The sequence below is a fragment of the Balaenoptera acutorostrata genome, chromosome 18 (genome assembly GCF_949987535.1).
Source record: "Balaenoptera acutorostrata chromosome 18, mBalAcu1.1, whole genome shotgun sequence".
In the NCBI taxonomy this organism is placed as follows: domain Eukaryota; kingdom Metazoa; phylum Chordata; class Mammalia; order Artiodactyla; family Balaenopteridae; genus Balaenoptera; species Balaenoptera acutorostrata.
Genome location: NC_080081.1, coordinates 35,697,077 through 35,715,488, shown reverse-complemented (window position 1 = coordinate 35,715,488; position 18,412 = coordinate 35,697,077).

Genomic DNA, 18,412 nt, shown 5'->3' with positions numbered 1-18,412 from the left:
ATATTGTGTAACATGTATCTTTAAACAGTGTCTCCCTAAACTACCTAAGGGGAAAAATAACTGATAGATGTTATATCTACATTGAAATATTTCTTGGGGAGAAAATTCTAAAAATATTTTTAGAAAAGAATTTTATTACGGGCATTTATTGCAATTTTGAGTCCTGTTGTTATTTTGAGCTAGAAACATGATCAAACTTCTTACTGAAATCACTGATATAAAAATACTAGTGGAATTTTTTGATTACTCTTTGTCACTTTAAAAATAATTAGAAAGGTGAAAATCTACTCCTAATTAGGAAAATATAAAATTCTTCGAGACAATTCTTACACCCAGTTCCATAAACTTCTAGTGTTAACTTCTGGTACAAATAAAATCAAATGACAAAATGTACTTTCTGGGTGCACTGTTAATCACTAGACACTCAACAGCACAACTATCTAATGGAAATTATTTCTGAGATGACTGTGTCCAGGTAATTCACTCCCCAAATATGTGTTTTATTTTATCAACCTATTAGATGAAAAAATAATCTCTCTCCTTTAACAAATAGGAAGGGATATTGAAGTGAAAGTGGCACAGTATATATGACCAAACGTCCTTATACTAGAGCTAGTGTATTCATCAGACTGCAAATAAAATGATTGCACAAATGTTTAAATGTCTTCTTTCCATTAACAGAAATGATGAAGCCCCCAGAAAGCTAAATGATTAAAAGTTGGGGGGGAGGGGAGGGCAGATTCTAATCTAAAATGCATAGTGTATACTGCTGCATATCTCAGAAAGCTGTTACAGTGATTGCAAAACAGAAACAGTGAAGTGTACAAGGTGCTTTTTGGAAGCCAGGGTGGTTGAAATTAAAGTGCCAAGAATCAGCCATGTGATATGTGGTCCACCTTCACAGGAGGGAAAAAAGGAGGGGGAATTCTAGCGTTAAAAAGTCATCACAGCAGTATGAGGTATTAAAAATTGCTAATTAAAAAACATATAAAATTATAGTTCATATGGTTCTGCCTTTGAGAATTTAGATGTAGACTATAGTTCTATAGAAAATTCCTAAGAGTTACCAATAGAAGCTAGGAATATTCTGACCCTGAAATTAAGATCTATTTTTGCATTCTCATTTGTTGCTGTATGCATTAGTGTTACAATTCTATCATGAAAAATATTCTTACATAAAATGTGTATATAATAAAGTTATAACATCATTTCTGTTGATTTTTATAGTAATAATATATACTTTAACATTGTCTACAAGAAATAATCCTGTATTACAAATACTTTCATTGTTTCTTGCCCACGCCATAGTTATTTTTTATATTAAATTTAATGGGTAATTCATAAACATTTATCAATAAGTGAATTGTATAATTTCTTCCTAAAAATGAAAGCCTCCCCAGCCAGCACTATATGGTCAACAGGTATATTAGAGAGACCCTTCCTTCCTAATTCTAACATCCATATCCCCTTCTACAATAACAAGCCAGTTAAATCTGCTATTGGGTTCATAACAAAAATGCATCAACAGGTCAGTAGTTCTATTTTTTTCACAATCTATTACAAAATAGGTTGGGCATACTCATCTTGCCAATGACAAATTACTTCTGCAACTACTTGGTGTCTCAAGACTTTTTCCTACAAATAATTTGAATTTGGGGTCTCAGTCTTTCACTTTTTTCTCATCATTGTTCCTAATTTTTTGTTCCATAGTAAAATATTTACATAAACTGTTTAGCTAGTGATTCTTTTAGTTAAAAGACATTTAATACAATGGGTTCCTTACCACTGGAGGTTTTTCATGGTAATTGCTGGAGATTCCTTGTTATTACAACCATGCATTCTAATTCTGCCTAATGAGCCAATTCTAGTGATAAAGAAAACCCCAGGGTAGAGTGAAGGCTGTCACTTCTGGAAAAACAAATGGTATAAATGACACCTGAAGCCCAAGGTTTGGAATGGAGAGCATGAGGTAGAAGGAGGTTTTATTTTTGCTCAAAATAGACATCAGCATAAACTAAATGGTAAACTCCCTGAGAGATTATAATTGCAATATTTCTGACAAGATGGGGTGTGACATTAAAAACTCTTGTTAGTCTGAAAGGATGAACACACAAAAGTAGTTTATGTGGCTTAGAAGGTACACAAGAGAGTTTTATTTATCTAGGTCATAGGTCATGAATAAGAGAAGCATTTTTCCATTTATTGACAGACATTTTGAATATGGTAATATGAGATATAAGAGGAAGGAAACAGTCATTTTGGGGACATTTACTGTGTGTTAGAACCATTGTATATACTGTCATTTAATGATCACAACAATCTAAAACAGGAATTTATATCCTTATTTAAATATTTAAAAACTAAGATTTAGAGAGATTAATAAATTGCCCTCAGAGATATAACTCAAAGGGACAAGGCTGAGATTTGGGAATTGGGTTTCTCTGACTACAATATTTAGCTCTTTTCATGCTGTCACATACTCATTTTGTTTTATACAGTGTTTTTATAGAGAGATGAACCAGATACATGGGAAATAGACAAAAGACTCAGCCAGTGGCATTTACCTGGAGCATTACAGTCACGGATGGTTAACGAGGAGAGAGTAGTTGAGTTGTGTCAAGAAGTAGAGATGTTTCGTCAGGCAAAAAAGATGGTCAGAGAATTCCATCGTAAGGAATAGGAAAGGCTCTGGTATGTGAGACACTCATGAAAAATTCAGCATGAATGGATCTCAGGGAATAGGAGAAGCCTGTTGATAGAAGTGAAGCTAGAGAGATAGGTTGGAACTAGAACTGAAAGAGCCTTATTGCCCAGGGATAAGATGGCCAAATAATTAATATTAAAGAAAATTACTAATATATAAACAAAAACATAGTCACCAGCTATATGATTAAATATTTTCCATCCATCAGTTTTCTTCCTCTGGGAGTAGCACATAGTCAAATATTTTATTTTATTTTAATTTTTAAATTTTTAAATATTATATTGAAGTATAGTTGATTTACAATGTTGTGTTAATTTCTGCTGTATAGCAAAGTGATTCAGATATATATATATATATATATATATATATATATATATATATATATATAATTTTTCATATTCTTTTCCATTAAATTTTATCACCGGGTATTAAATATAGTTCCCTGTGCTATAGAGTAGGACCTTTTGTTTATCTTCCTCTTGGAGGATTAGCACATAGTCAAGCATTTTAGACCATTTTACATTCTCAATTCATAACTGAGAATATTGAGAGATTCATAAAACTAATGTATTTTCTCAACGTCTTAAAGTTACTTTTGAAGGAACATGGTCTAAAATCCAGATCTTATAACTCCATAACTTCTCCATCATGCTATGAATTCTTGCTGCTTTTTGACATATGCTGAAATATGTGTTAGCATATAAATATGAACATGTTCTTTGACATATTACACCTGCAGATATAGATGAAAATAACTAAGGTCTGTTCTAGAATCATAACATTTCAATTTGCCCAAAAAGGAATGCCAAATACTCTCTGTATTCATCTTGCTACTTACTCTAAAATTCCCATGGATGCGTGGTAGGAGCTCTATGGCAAAGCCAATTCCTGGAGATGAAATGGAATGATAACTATTGTCAATGATACTTAGAAAATAGCCTGACAAGTGGCCCACATCAGAGCAGAAAATGAGGACTTTAGAAGTTCACCTCCTGAGGTAGGAAGGCAGGAGGGAACCTGGTTGTTGTTGTTGTTTTTAATTTGTGTCTTAAAAACTGACACGTTTTGGGACTTCCCTGTGGTCCAGTGGTAAAGAATCCACCTTCCAATGCAGGGGACGCGGGTTTGATCCATGGTAGAGGAACTAAGATCTCACACGCCACAGGACAACTAAGCCTGCGTGCCACAACTACTGAGCTCATGTGCCTCAACTAGAGAGCCCACGTGCCACAAACTACAGAGCCCACGTGCCCTGGACCCCATGCGTCACAACTAGAGAGAGAAAAACCTGCACACCACAACTAGAGAGAAGCCCATGTGCCACAACCAAGAGCCCCGCACGCCGCAACAAAGATCTCACATGCCACAAGGAAGACCCCGTGTGCCACAACTAAGACCCGACGCAGCCAAAAAAAAAAAAAAAAAACCTGACACATAGCCTCCAGGTAAAGGAGAAATGTATTAGCGTCCTCCTAATACAGAGAGAAAGTTTTCTGCCACTACCTGAAGGGAAGTAGAAAGTTAAGAATACTATTTAGTAGGAGATACCTAAGGGGTGGCCAAGTTCTGTAAAATCTGAGAACAGCTATATATAATTTTCTGTTTCCAGTACCCCTATTTTAAATTCCTGTCTGTTATCCTAGGGCATTTAGTCATAATCTGGTTGTAGTTAATGTGTGGGGAAGTGATAGAAGAGACTAATGTCAATATTTAATATGCCAATTTGAAATAATATCAATAGGAAAAAACAGTATGAAAGAGATAAAAGGTCTTTCTTTTAAGGGAGGTGATTGAAATATGAAAACAGATGAGTATTTAAAAGGGGAGCAGTGAGGAGATAAGCTACATTGAGATGAATTTGTGAATTCCAAAATCTCCCAATTGGAGACTTCCAGAAATATCTGGGGAAGGAAATCTAATAAAATATCCAACTCCTACCACTTAAGCGGAATGTGGGTTTAAAGGGTGTGTGACATAAAAATCTGGCTAAATCTGGGTTGCATGTTTACCAGAATAATGTTTAAGGAAGATAACAGGTCAAATAAGTGTGATAGGGTTACAAAATTAATTATACAATTCTAAGATATGCAGAGACAATGAAGCTTCTGTATTTTTCTGTAACTGATTGATCTTATACTTCACAATCATGGCAGGGGTTGGGGTGCAGGGGAGATCAGAGAGTTGAAGCTGATAATCTCCATTGTATCCAAAAATTTAAACATCCCTTTGGATATTCAGTTGCTTGGAAGACTTGATCTTTTAGAATCCCATCCCTTCTTTCTGTTTCAATCTGACATAATATGTGGGTACACATTAGATTGATGGGCGGTGATGATAAGTGTGGCATGTAAGACGTGACATGGGTTGCCCCTTAAAACCACTAGTTGACCATGGATGTGTAACAACCAGCCCATCAGGAAACATGCTTATATCCACTGCCTTAGACCATAACACTGACCATTCACTCCACTGTTGAATTTCCTGAATAAGTAGTCATTTAATTTCAACTCAGTGCTTTTGTTAGTTTATTGACCCTTTTAATGCACTTCCACATTCCCTCACAAGGCAGGAGAAAACCCAGGATCCCCTGGACACCATTCACATGCCCATGTGTCTACTTGCTACTCATAGCCCCTCAGCACTCTCATAACAATGCCATGTTTGACTGAGATGAAGGCTACAACTACCAAGTTGACTTTTATATCTATGGAAAAACAAATTTTAAGTTCTAAAATAATTGGGGAATGCAACTTACCAAATTATAGGACTATCTTTATTTGCTTTTAATCATAAATACAAATTTTATATAAATAATTATATATTTAAAATACTGATAGTATAGAAAAAAATGTTTTTTCTGAGTTATAATGGCATTACATTTTTAAATATAATTGACCTTAGTTATTTTCAGAGGGAAAACATGAAGGGAAACATTCTTAGATGACAGCTTATTACTAATTGTTTCTCTTGTCTTTTAAAAAATTTAGTAATGACAAGATAGCTAATTTATAAAACACTGAGTGGAAACTATAGTATAAAAGTACTACAGATTTATATGGGTCTTAGTGTGAGTCTGCATACTGGTACCACAGTAGGAAGTTTACAAGGATTATATGATATAATTCTCACAACGATCGATTAGGTAGCTTTGATTTTATCCTTCATATTATAGATGAAGAAATAGAGGCACCGGAAATTTAAATAAGTTTACCGAAGTCTCAGTGATACCAAATATTAGTGGGATTCAATCCTAGGCATTTTGACTTTGCAACACATCAATATAAATGTATATTTATGCTTGTTTTTTTGTGGGTTTTTAAAATATAATGGTTGATACAAGATTCAAATATTACAGAAATGCTAACATAGGATTAGCATATTATTCTTAATTCTTAAAAGATGGAATTTGAAAAGCAATCTAAAATTATTATTAGCTAGCACACAGCATTTTATTCATGCTATTCATGTTTATTTGTCTATGCAATTTCTACTTTTTCTGTGTATTTTTCTCAGATGAATTCATTTAGACAAAAACATGGCATTGCTAAATTTAGAGTAAATCAAATAAGGTGTTTATGGCCATCTAACCTGTGAAATGTGGTTATAAGGTTGAAAAAGAGCTAAATAACTCAATAGCTACCTCGAAGTATTAAGCTCACAGTAATTTAAAAGGTCTCTTAGTTCAACACAGCCTTAAGATATTACTGATATAATATATTCACATTATTCTGTGTCCCTGAACTTTTTATAAACTAAAATGACTTAAATCACTGTATTATTTAAAAGATCATTTATTTAAGGCTAGGAGAAGCTATGTTATCTGCATAAATCCAGGATGTACCAAGATAGTTTGAGAAAGGTGTGTGTACTGGTTTAGAATAACTATATTTGTTGCTTAATCTACCTCAATAGTAATAATTTCTAGCTATCTGTTGAACTTGGTACTATGTAAGCCTGGCACAAGAAAATTCTGATTTCTCCAAAACATGGATTATTTTTAATAATTGAAAAGTTGGAATTGTGGCCAAGAAGTAAAAATGAAATCCATCCAATTATGATTCTAAGACACATATACTGTTACATTAGCTTAGTGTACATAACTCATAAATCTAAGCACTTAATCTTATGGCCTTGTAAGGTTGACATTATTTCCCCTCATTTTCAAAATCTCGTTGAACATGAAAACATCACCAAATGGCTAGGTTTCAGGGAAAAAATGATACAGCCTGACTTAGAAAGGTAATACAATCCTCACATTTTAAAAAACATATTGGACCTTTGGAGATTTGCTAACTTAAATGTTTTAGTATTTGAGAGATCATTTCATTTAGCTATTGAAAATTGAGGTGACTAAGTCTTTGGATATTTAGAAAATAGTCTTAAATATGCAACAGTATAATAACGATAACAGTTTATTGCAACCATTTAATTAAGAGTAACAGCTTTTTCAAACTCTAGAATCCAATCCAAACATAAATGCATGGGATTTGATAACTAGAGAATTGTCTTTGAAAGGAAGGATGACATGATAGCTAATGCATGCACATGGAAACTAATTAGATTTTTTAGCTAATGAATCCCCATTTAAATAAATGTGATTCGATAAATAATGGATCCCCATGGAAATGAATAGAATTGGATGACTAACCCACCCCACTGAAATGAATGTGATTCGATAGTTATCACATCCTCATAAATGTGTTAGATTGAATTCCATTCATTTTAATTGCAATAAATTAAAATAGCTTTTGTTCATGGCCTTTTGGCTAGGACCAAACATTCTGTCCTCTATTTGGGGACTATATTCCAGCCAAGCAGACAACTCAGACTTACTGATCTATTAGGTCCCTTCCTTCTGTAACTATATGATCTATAAATTACACATGCCATTCATTCCAGTAGGGATGACTCACTACTAAAACCCATTCATTTCAATGAAGCATTTGATGTCAATAAGACTCTATTAATTTCAATGGAGAATTTTTAGCTACTAAAAATAGAACCATCCAAATAATGTATTTAGATGCCACTTTTCTAGGAAAAAGTCAAAAGCATATTTGCATATATAAAATTGATTTAGTAATGCATGCTTTTTGCTACATATTACTAAACTCAAGTAACTAAATACATTAAAAAGGAATATAATTTATTAATAAATGTATAACTTACATTTGAACTTGTGGAAATAAAATGTGGAAAATAGAATTTTGAAAACAAAGCATATGATTATCAAAACTAATAACAGTCCACCATGAACAAACCTCTTTTGGAGCATTTATCACATTTACTTAATTATATTTATTTATCTTTATTTTTTTTCCCATTTGTTTGTGTGTTTTGGGGGTCCAAGACTGTTTTATATACCTGTGTATTCCAAAGTTATACAGCATGAGAACATAATAAAGACTTGATGAATTGGTTGAATAGGTAAATGTATAGATAAATAGATAAGTAAATTAATACTTGAATGATTACAAGATGAGATGTCAGGGAAGAAAAAATGTAGTGAACATTAAACAGTAATATACTTACAGGGATAAATATGATATTTATGCATATATTCATGTGTATGTATAATCTTTATTTACTTTTCATAACTACTCCCTGAAATGAATGTTGAGATTTTTAAAATGAGTAAACTGAGTCCAAAATAGAATGAATAAAAGATCCTATGGCCAACAAATTATGGCCAAAACCCAGATATTCTAGATAAGAAAGACACTGGATTATTCCTTACACTATGCCTTCCTCACTTAACATGCAAAGTTCTCCTGTAGGAATGCCTTTAATAAATTTGAGAATATAAATGGTTACAACTTGGGGAAAATATACAGTACTAAAAATGCATATTTAAATAAAATGAGTTAAAAAAGCCTTATAATAAAACCTATTTTAAGCACTAGCTTCAACTATTTCAAATTTACAAGATAAAAATACAGAAGGAGTGTGGCTAATTGAAAAGCATAAAAAGTATTACTTAAATGATAGGAGTAAAAATACAGTAGTGATATTCAGTTTAGCTAAAGACTTACTAATCTTCCACCATTGGCTTCACACAAATGCAAACATAGACATGGAAATTATGAGACGGTTCAACAAAATTATCTTGTCAGAATCTTGAAAGAAAAGATAGAATTTGAAAGTTATTTTTTAGATAGAGAGCTTCCTGAAAATTTAAGAAATCCAATCCCTATTTTTCTCTAATTTCTCCTTCTTTCTTAATGATTTCCTGATATAATTTAAATTATTTCAAATAAATATAACTTCAGTAATACTTCTATGTTATTAATACACAAGCAAACACTGGCCAGTAAAAAAGGATGCCATGCATAGGAAATATTTCACATAGAATACAGTTTATTGTTATTATATGCACATTTTACTGAAACTTAATCAGGAATTCACACAAGAAAGCAATAGCTCTTACCAGAAACAAAATTTCAAGTATATTAAAATAAGTCAGAGATTATAAATATCTTTAGCATATTCACTATGCTTTGCACTGATTTAAAAAACAAATCCCAAAAGAATAGTTTTACCATTCATTTTATGGTAGGTGATTTTTAATTATATTTTCCTATATATAAGATTTACAAAAAAATATATGTACAGATTGTTTTATGTTCTTGTGATAAGAAAAAACATGCTTGATGACTCCCAATTTCCACTGAATACTATCTGTACTCTCAAACATTACATTTGAAGACCTTCAATTTTCATTAGCTGCAGAAAAATTCATTGAATATTCAGAAACAAGAAAGAGTAAAGAAAATAAAGATGGAAATTCCTTTACAAGTACAGGGAAGCTATGTATAAGAAAGTATTTTTTTAACAGAAACTGAACATAACAAGATATCTTTTAATGTGTGGCCCATACATTTTTTTTTAATCTGAGACAATATTCACAAACATAGCTTTCAAGTGATTTATGAAGATTTTTTAAAATAAAATAAACTGAACTAATATAAGACATTTGCTTCCAGAAATAATCATGGTATTATAATTACTTACAGCTTTCTGGAATAAGAAAGATCTCTACCAGAAACTTTTTTCACTTATTGCATCCTCAATTTACTTTAGCCTTTTTGAAACTCAGTCCCAAATTTCTTGTTTTCCATCTAATACTACCTTTTTCCCACATTATTTTAGAAGTTTAAATATATTTTTTCCTGCTTAACTGAGATATGATTGACATTCAGCACTGTATAACTTTAAGGTGTACAGCATAATGATTTGACTTACAGACATCACGAATGATAACCAAAATAAATTTAGTGAGCATTCATCATCTCATATAAATATAACATTAAAGAATTAAAAAACAATTGTTTTCCCTTGTGATGAGATTAGTATTTACTCTCAACAATTTTCATTTATAATGAAGAGCAGTGGTAATTATCATTATCATGTTGTACATTACACTGCTAGTACTTAGTTTTCCTTATAAATGGAAGTTTGTAACTTTTGACAACCTTCATCTAATTCCTCTCCCCCTACCTCCCACCTCTGGTAACCACAAATCTCTCTTTTTCTATGATTCTGTTTGTTTGTTTGTTTTTGAAGTATAATTGACCTATAACACTATGTTAGTTCCTGTTACATAACAGTGATTTGATATTTGTATACATTTCAAAACAATCACTATGATACATTTAGTTGTCATCTGTCAGCATACAAAGATATTATATAATTATTGACCATATTCCCCACACTGTACTTTTGATACCAGTGACTTATATATGTCATAACTGAAAGTTTGTACCTCTTAATCTCCCTCACTTATTTTTCTCCTCCTTTTACCCCCCTCCCTCCTCTCACAACCTGTTTGTTCTCTGTATCTATGATGGATTCTGTTTGGTTATGTTTGCTCATTTGTATGAGAGTATTCTTTTTTTTTTTTTAACATCTTTATTGGAGTATAATTGCTTTACAATGGTGTGTTGGTTTCTGTTTTATAACAAAGTGAATCAGCTACACATATACATATATCCCCATATCTCCTCCCTCTTGCCTCTCCCTCCCACCTTCCTTATCCCACCCCTCTAGGTGGTCACAAAGCACATAGTTGATCTCCCTGTGCTATGAAGCTGCTTCCCACTAGCTATCTATTTTACATTTGGTAGTATATATATGTCCATGCCACTCTCTCACTTCCTCCCAGTTTACCCTTCCTGCTCCCCGTGTCCTCAGGTCCATTCTCTACATCTGCATCTTCATCCCTGTCCTGACACTAGGTTCTTCAGAACCATTTTATCTTTTTTTTTAAAATTCCATATATATGTATTAGCATATGCTATTTGTTTCTCTCTTTCTGACTTACTTCACTCTGTATGACAAACTCTAGGTCCATCCACCTCACTACAAATAACAACTCAACTTCGTCTCTTTTTATGGCTGGGCAATACTCCATTGTATATACGTGCCACATCTTCTTTATCCATTCATCTGTCGATGGACACTTAGGTGGCTTCCATGTCCTGGCTATTGTAAATAGAGCTGCAATGAACATTGTGGTACATGACACTTTTTGAATTATGGTTTTCTCAGGGTATATGCCCAATAGTGGGATTGCTGGATCATATGGTAGTTCTATTATTACTTTTATAAGGAACCTCCATACTGTTCTCCATAGTGGCTGTATCAATTTACATTCCCACCAACAGTGCAAGAGGGTTCCCTTTTCTCCACATCTTCTCCAGCATTTATTGTTTGTAGATTTTTGATGATGCCCATTCTGAACTGTGTGAGGTGATATACATCACTGTAGTTTTAATTTGCATTTCTCTAATGATTAGTGATGATGAGCATCCTTTCATGTGTTTGTTGGCAATCTGTATATCTTCTGTGGAGAAATGACTATTCAGGTCTTCTGCCTATTTTTGGATTGGGTTGTTTGTTTTTTTGATATTGAGCTGCATGAGTTGCTTGTAAATTTTGGAGATTAATCCTTTGTCATTTGCTTCATTTGCAAATATTTTCTCCCTTTCTGAGGGTTGTCTTTTCATCTTGTTTATGGTTTCCTTTGTTGTGCAAAAGATTTTAAGTTTCATTCGGTCCCATTTGTTTATTTATTTATTTATTTTTTCCATTCCTCTAGGAGGTGGGTCAAAAAGGATCTTGCTGTGATTTATGTCATAGAGTGTTCTGCCTATGTTTTCCTCTAAGAGTTTTATAGTGTCTGGCCTTAGATTTAGGCCTTTAATCCATTTTGAGTTTATTTTTGTGTATAGTGTTAGGGAGTGTTCTAATTTCATTCTCTACATGTAGCAGTCCAGTTTTCCCAGCACCACGTATTGAAGAGGCTGTCTTTTCTCCATTGTATATTCTTGCCTCCTTTATCAAAAATAATGTGACCATATGTGCATGGGTTTATCTCTGGACTTTCTATCTTGTTCCATTGATCTATATTTCTGTTTTTGTGCCAGTACCATACTGTCTTGATTACTGTAGCTTTGTAGAAGAGTCTGAAGTCTGGGAGCCTGATTCCTCCAGCTCCGTTTTTTATCTCAACATTGCTTTGGCTATACAGGGTCTTTTGTGTTTCCATACAAATTGTGAAATTTTTTGTTCTACATCTGTGAAAAATGCCTTTGGTAGTTTGATAGGGATTGCATTGAATCTGTAGATTGCTTTGGATAGTATAGTCATTTTCACAATGTTGATTCTTCCAATCCAAGAACATGGTATTTCTCTCCGTTTGTTTCTATCATCTTTGATTTCTTCATCAGTGTCTTACAGATTTCTGCATACAGGTCTTTTGTCTCCTTAGATAGGTTTATTCCTAGGTATTTTATATTTTTGTTTCAATGGAAACTGGGAGTGTTTCCTTAATTTCTCTTTCAGATTTTTCATCATAAGTGTATAGGAATGCAAGAGATTTTTGTGCATTAATTTTGTACCCTGCTACTTTAACAAATTCATTGATTAGCTCTAGGAGTTTTCTGGTAGCATCTTTAGGATTCTCTATATATAGCACCATGTCATCTGCAAACTGTGACAGCTTTACTTCTTTTCTGATTTAGATTTCTTTTACTTCTTTTTCTTCACTGATTCCTGTGGCTAAGACTTCCAAAGCTACATTGAATAATATTGGTGAGAGTGGACAACCTTGTCTTGTTGCTGATCATAGAGAGAATGGTTTCAGTTTTTCACCACTGAGAATGATCTTGGTTGTGGGTTTATCATATATGGCCTTTATTGTGTTGAGGTAAGTTCCCTCTGTGCTTACCTTCTGGAGGGTTTTTACCATAATTGGGTGTTGAATTTTGTTGAAAACTTTCTCTACATCTATTGAGATGATCATAAGGTTTTTCTCCTTCAATTTGTTAATATGGTGTATCACATTGATTGATTTGAGTATATTGAAGAATCCTTGCATTCCTGGGATAAACCTACACTTGATCACGGTGTATGATCTTTTTAATGTGCTGTTGGATTCTGTTTGCTAGTGTTTTGTTGAGGATTTTTGCATCAATGTTCATCAGTGATATTGGCCTGTAGTTTTCTTTCTTTGTGACATCTTTGCTTGGTTTTGGTATCAGGGTGATGGTGGCCTCGTAGAATGAGTTTGGGAGTGTTCCTCCCTCTGCTATACTTTGGAAGAGTTTGATAAGGATAGGTGTTAGCTCTTCCCTAAATGTTTGATAGAATTCACCTTTGAAGCCATCTGGTCCTGGGTTTTTGTTTATTGGAAGATTTTTAATCACAAGCTCAATTTCAGTGCTTTTGATTGGTCTGTTTATATTTTCTGTTTCTTCCTGGTTCAGTATTGGAAGGTTGTGCTTTTCGAAGAATTTGTCCATTTCTTCCAGGTTATCTATTTTATTGCATAGTATTGCTTGTAGTAATCTCTCATGATCCTTTGTATTTCTGCAGTGTCAGTTGTTACCTCTCCTTTTTCATTTCTAATTCTATTGATTTGAGTCTTCTCCCATTTTTTCTTGGTAAGTCTGGCCAATGGTTTATCAATTTTCTTTATCTTCTCAAGGAAACAACTTTTAGTTTTATTGATCTTTACTACTGTTTCCTTCATTTCTTTTTCATTTATTTCTGATCTGATGTTTATGATTTCTTTCCTTCTGCTAACATTGGGGATTTTTTGTTCTTCTTCCTCTAATTGCTTTAGGTGTAAGGTTAGATTGTTTATTTGAGTTGTTTCTTGTTTCTTGAGATACGATTGTATTGCTATAAACTTTCTCTTAGAACTGCTTTTGCTGCATCCCAAAGGTTTTGGGTCATCGTGTCTTCATTGTCATTTGTTTCTAGGTATTTTTTGATTTCCTCTTTGATTTCTTCAGTGATCTCTTGGTTCTTTAATAGTGTATTGTTTAGCCTCCATGTGTTTGTATTTTTTACAGATTTTTTCCTGTAATTGATATCCAGTTCCATTGCATTGTGATCAGAAAAGCTACTTGATAGGTTTTCAATCTTCTTAAATTTACCAAGGCTTGATTTGTGAATCAAGATATGATCTATCCTGGAGAGTGTTCCATGAGCACTTGACAAGAAAGTGTATTCTGCTGCTTGTGGAATGTACTATAAATATCAATTAACTCCATTATGTTTAATGTACCATTTGAAGCTTGTGTTTCCTTATTTATTTTCATTTTGGATGATCTGTCCATTGGTGAAAGTGGGGTGTTAAAGTCTCCTACTATGATTGTATTACTGTTGATTTCCCCTTTTATGAGTGTTAGCATTTGCCTTGTATTGAGGTGTTCCTATGTTGGGTGCATAAATATTTACAATTGTTATCTTCTTCTTGGATTGATCCCTTGATCATTATGTAGTGTCCTTCTTTGTCTATTGTAATAGTCTTTGTTTTAAAGTCTATTTTGTCTGACATGACAATTGCTACTCCAGCTGTCTTTTGATTTCCATTTACATGGAATATCTTTTTCCATCCCCTCACTTTCAGTCTGTATGTGTCCCTAGGTCTGAAGTGGGTCTCTTGTAGACAGCATATATACTGGTGTTGTTTTTGTATCCATTCAGCCAGTCTATTTCTTTTGGTTGGAGCATTTAATCCATTTACATTTAAGGTAATTATAGATATGTATGTTCCTATTACCATTTTCTTAATTGTTTTGGGTTTGTTATTGTAGGTCTTTTCCTTCTTTTGTGTTTCCTGCCTAGAAATTTCCTTTAACATTTATTGTCAAGCTGGTTTGGTGGTGCTGAATTCTCTTAGCTTTTTCTTGTCTGTAAAGGTTTTAATTTCTCTGTCGAATCTGAATGAGATCCTTGCTGGGTAGAGTAATCTTGGTTGTAGCTTTTTCCCTTTCATCACTTTATATATGTCCTGCCACTCCCTTCTGGCTTGCAGAGTTTCTGCTGAAAGATCGGTTGTTAACCTTATGGGGATTCCCTTGTATGCTATTTGTTGTTTTTCCCTTGCTGCTTTTAGTATTTTTTCTGTGTTTTAATTTTTGACAGTTTGATTAGTATGTGTCTTGCCCTGTTTCTCCTTGGATTTATCCTTTATGGGACTCTCTGTGCTTCCTGGGCTTGGTTGACTATTTCCTTTCCCATATTAGGGAAGCTTTCAACTATAATCTCTTCAAATATTTTCTCAGTCCCTTTCTTTTTCTCTTCTTCTGGGACCCCTATAATTCAAATGTTGGTGCGTTTAATGTTGTCCCAGAGGTCTCTGAGACTGTCCTCTTTTCATTTTTTTCTTTATTCTGCTTTGTCGTAGTTATTTCCACTATTTTATCTTTCAGTTCACTTGTCTGTTCTTCTGCCTCAGTTATTTTGGTATTGATTCAATTTAGAGAAATTTTAATTTCATTTATTGTTTTGTTCATCACTGGGTTTTTTTTTTGTGCTTTAGTTCTTCTAGGTCCTTGTTAAACGTTTCTTGTATTTTCTCCATTCTATTTCCAAGATTTTGGATCACCTTTACTATCATTACTCTGAATTGTTGTTCAGGTAGACTGCCTATTTCCTCTTCATTTGTTTTGTCTAGTGGGTTTTTACCTTGCTCCTTCATCTGTTGTGTGTTTCTCTGTCTTCTCATTTTGCTTAACTTCCTGTGTTTAAGGTCTCTTTTTCACATGCTGCAGGTTCATAGTTTCTGTTGTTTTCACTGTCTGCCCCCAAGTAGCTAAGTTTGTTTCAGTGGGTTGTGTAGGCTTCCTGTTGGAGGGGACTGGTGCCTGTGTTCTGGTGGATGAGGCTGGATGTTGTTTTCTGGAGGGCAAGACCACGTCCAGTGGTGTGTTTTGGGGTGTCTGTGACCTTATTATAATTTTAGGCAGCCTCTCTGCTAATGGGTGGGGTGTGTTCCTGTCTTATTAGTTGTTTGGCATAAGGTGTCCAGCACTGTAGCTTGCTGGTCGTTGAGTGGAGCTGGGTCTTAGTGTTGAGATGGAGATCTCTGGTAGAGCTTTTGCTGTTTGATATTATGTGGAGCCAGGAGGTCTCTGGTGGACCAGTGTCCTGAACTCAGCTCTCCCACCTCAGAGGCACAGGCCTGACACCCAGCTGGAGCACCAATATCCTGTCAGCCACATGGTTTTTAGGGCTGTTCTTGGGGCCACATGCTGTGGAGTTACTATATGTCAATAATTCCTGCTAGTGTTGGAGGTTCTCCTGCAGAGGCGGGGGGCTACTCTCGCTCACCCCAGGGAGAAGGACACTGGCAGCAGAATTTCTGGGAAGTGTTCCTTGGCATGAGCCCTCCAGGAGTCCATCATTAGCCCCACCAAAAAGTCTCTAAGAGAGTATTCTTAATGACACAAATTTACTGTAAAGTGGGAAAGGAAATTATCAGCAAACTAACACATCTTTCAAAAATAATGCCGTTAGGGTTGTTATAAAACATATAACATTATGTGGACATACTTAGCTGGAACTTCCTATGTGACTAATTTTGCCCCAAACAGACCGTATGGCATCACCAAGTAGTTTAATGCTTTGATGATAATGATAATAAAACATGCTGCTAAAAAATAAATCAGATGAAAAGCTTTGTTTTTTCAAATAGTCAGTGTAGCATGGTGCGTAGGAGCGTGTACTCTGGATTTAGTGTCACAACTCTAGCTTTACCATTTATCTTTATTGTGACTCCTGGTGGGAAGCTACCCTCTGTAGCCACAGTTAATTCATGTGAATTTCTCTATGAAAGAGGAATAATGATTATACCTATCTCATAGCATTATTAAATTAATTGTTTTTTTAAAGAACTACTTAGAACAGTGCTTGCCACATAGTAAGCACTACATAAGTGACTTCTTAATATATTTTTAAAACATGTTATACCTAATATAGGGAAACAGAGAAATCCCTTAAAACAGAACTTATCTTTAACTAAAAATAAATTACATTGGAATGGATGTTAAAAACCATACTGACGAGAATAATATTACTTTATCTATTCAAGTAAGATACTGGGAAGCTGATTCTGTATTTTGCCCCTGGCACATGACTGAAGAGTGCTTTTAAACCCTAAATTATCCAAAATTTATATTGATTAAATTCATTGACTGATTAATATCCTGGGTAGATAAAGATATAATAATCAGGCAAGTAATCTTTTTTCATGGAAAGCCAGAAGAAGACACATTCTATTAGAAAGATTATTTTATATTAGAACAGAAACTTCTCAAGATCATTTCCCACTCTTTATGTCATCTTGATTATCCCTTACCTGTCAAAAATTTTAAGCGGTTATGCAGCTGTGAATTTCTTTATATTGAGAGTTACTTTATTTTATTTCTATCCAATGACAGACATGGCACCATGTTGTCTATGGTTTGTGATTTAACTCTAGTGAGTTTTATGGAGAGCATTTAGACTAATGGTATAAACATGGTGCTGTTATTTTAGGAAATAGTGGACACTGGAAAAAGTGTTGAGTAAATGGAAACATACCAGTTGGTAGTTTGGTTTTGATAACATCATTTAGCTTAAAGTGGAAAATTGTTATTTTACACTAGAAGGGATTTCTGATTTTAATTTAGCCTTCCCAAAAAGGTGAGAAGCTTCATTAAAGATATCCCTCTGTTCATTAATTAATTGATAAGCTGTTGTAATAAAGTGCTTAGAGGAGTGCTTGTCATTAGGAATTTCTCTAGAGGCAATATTTGAAGAAGAACAAACTATCAACTGAGGAATATTCTAAAAGAGTGTTTAATATGCACAAAAAGAAAGGCCAGAGGAAGTTTACATTTCTCTGAAGCTATGAGAAATAAATTTTAAAATCTCAAGGTAATTTGATACTTAAACCATGATTCCCGTGAATTTAATAAATAGTTTAATAGCACACAAGAGATATGGGTAATTGTTTAACAGGCATGTTTATATTAAATATTTATGCATAATTTTTTAAAATAATTTTAATACTGTAAATGAAATAGGTATTTTTAAAAAGTAATTAGAAAAATCTTTCTTTCACTTTCCTTTTTTTTTTTTTTTTGGTCTCTTACAGACTTTGTAATATTGTTTGGCTTTGCCCAACATATTCCTCACCCTCTTTTCCACTCCTGGCCCCCTTCTGCCCCACACACAGATTTTCAGTTGTTATGGAGCTAGTTGTGATGCATTTTTTTTTTTACAGAACCTATTCACATTCTCTAGGATCAGTTGTCCTTGGACCCACAGAACACTTTACTATCACTAGAGTTTGAGAGGCAGTCAGCAGTCACACACGCAGGTAAATATATTACATGACTGACTCTGGAATAGCAGAGTGAGGAACACAGATGA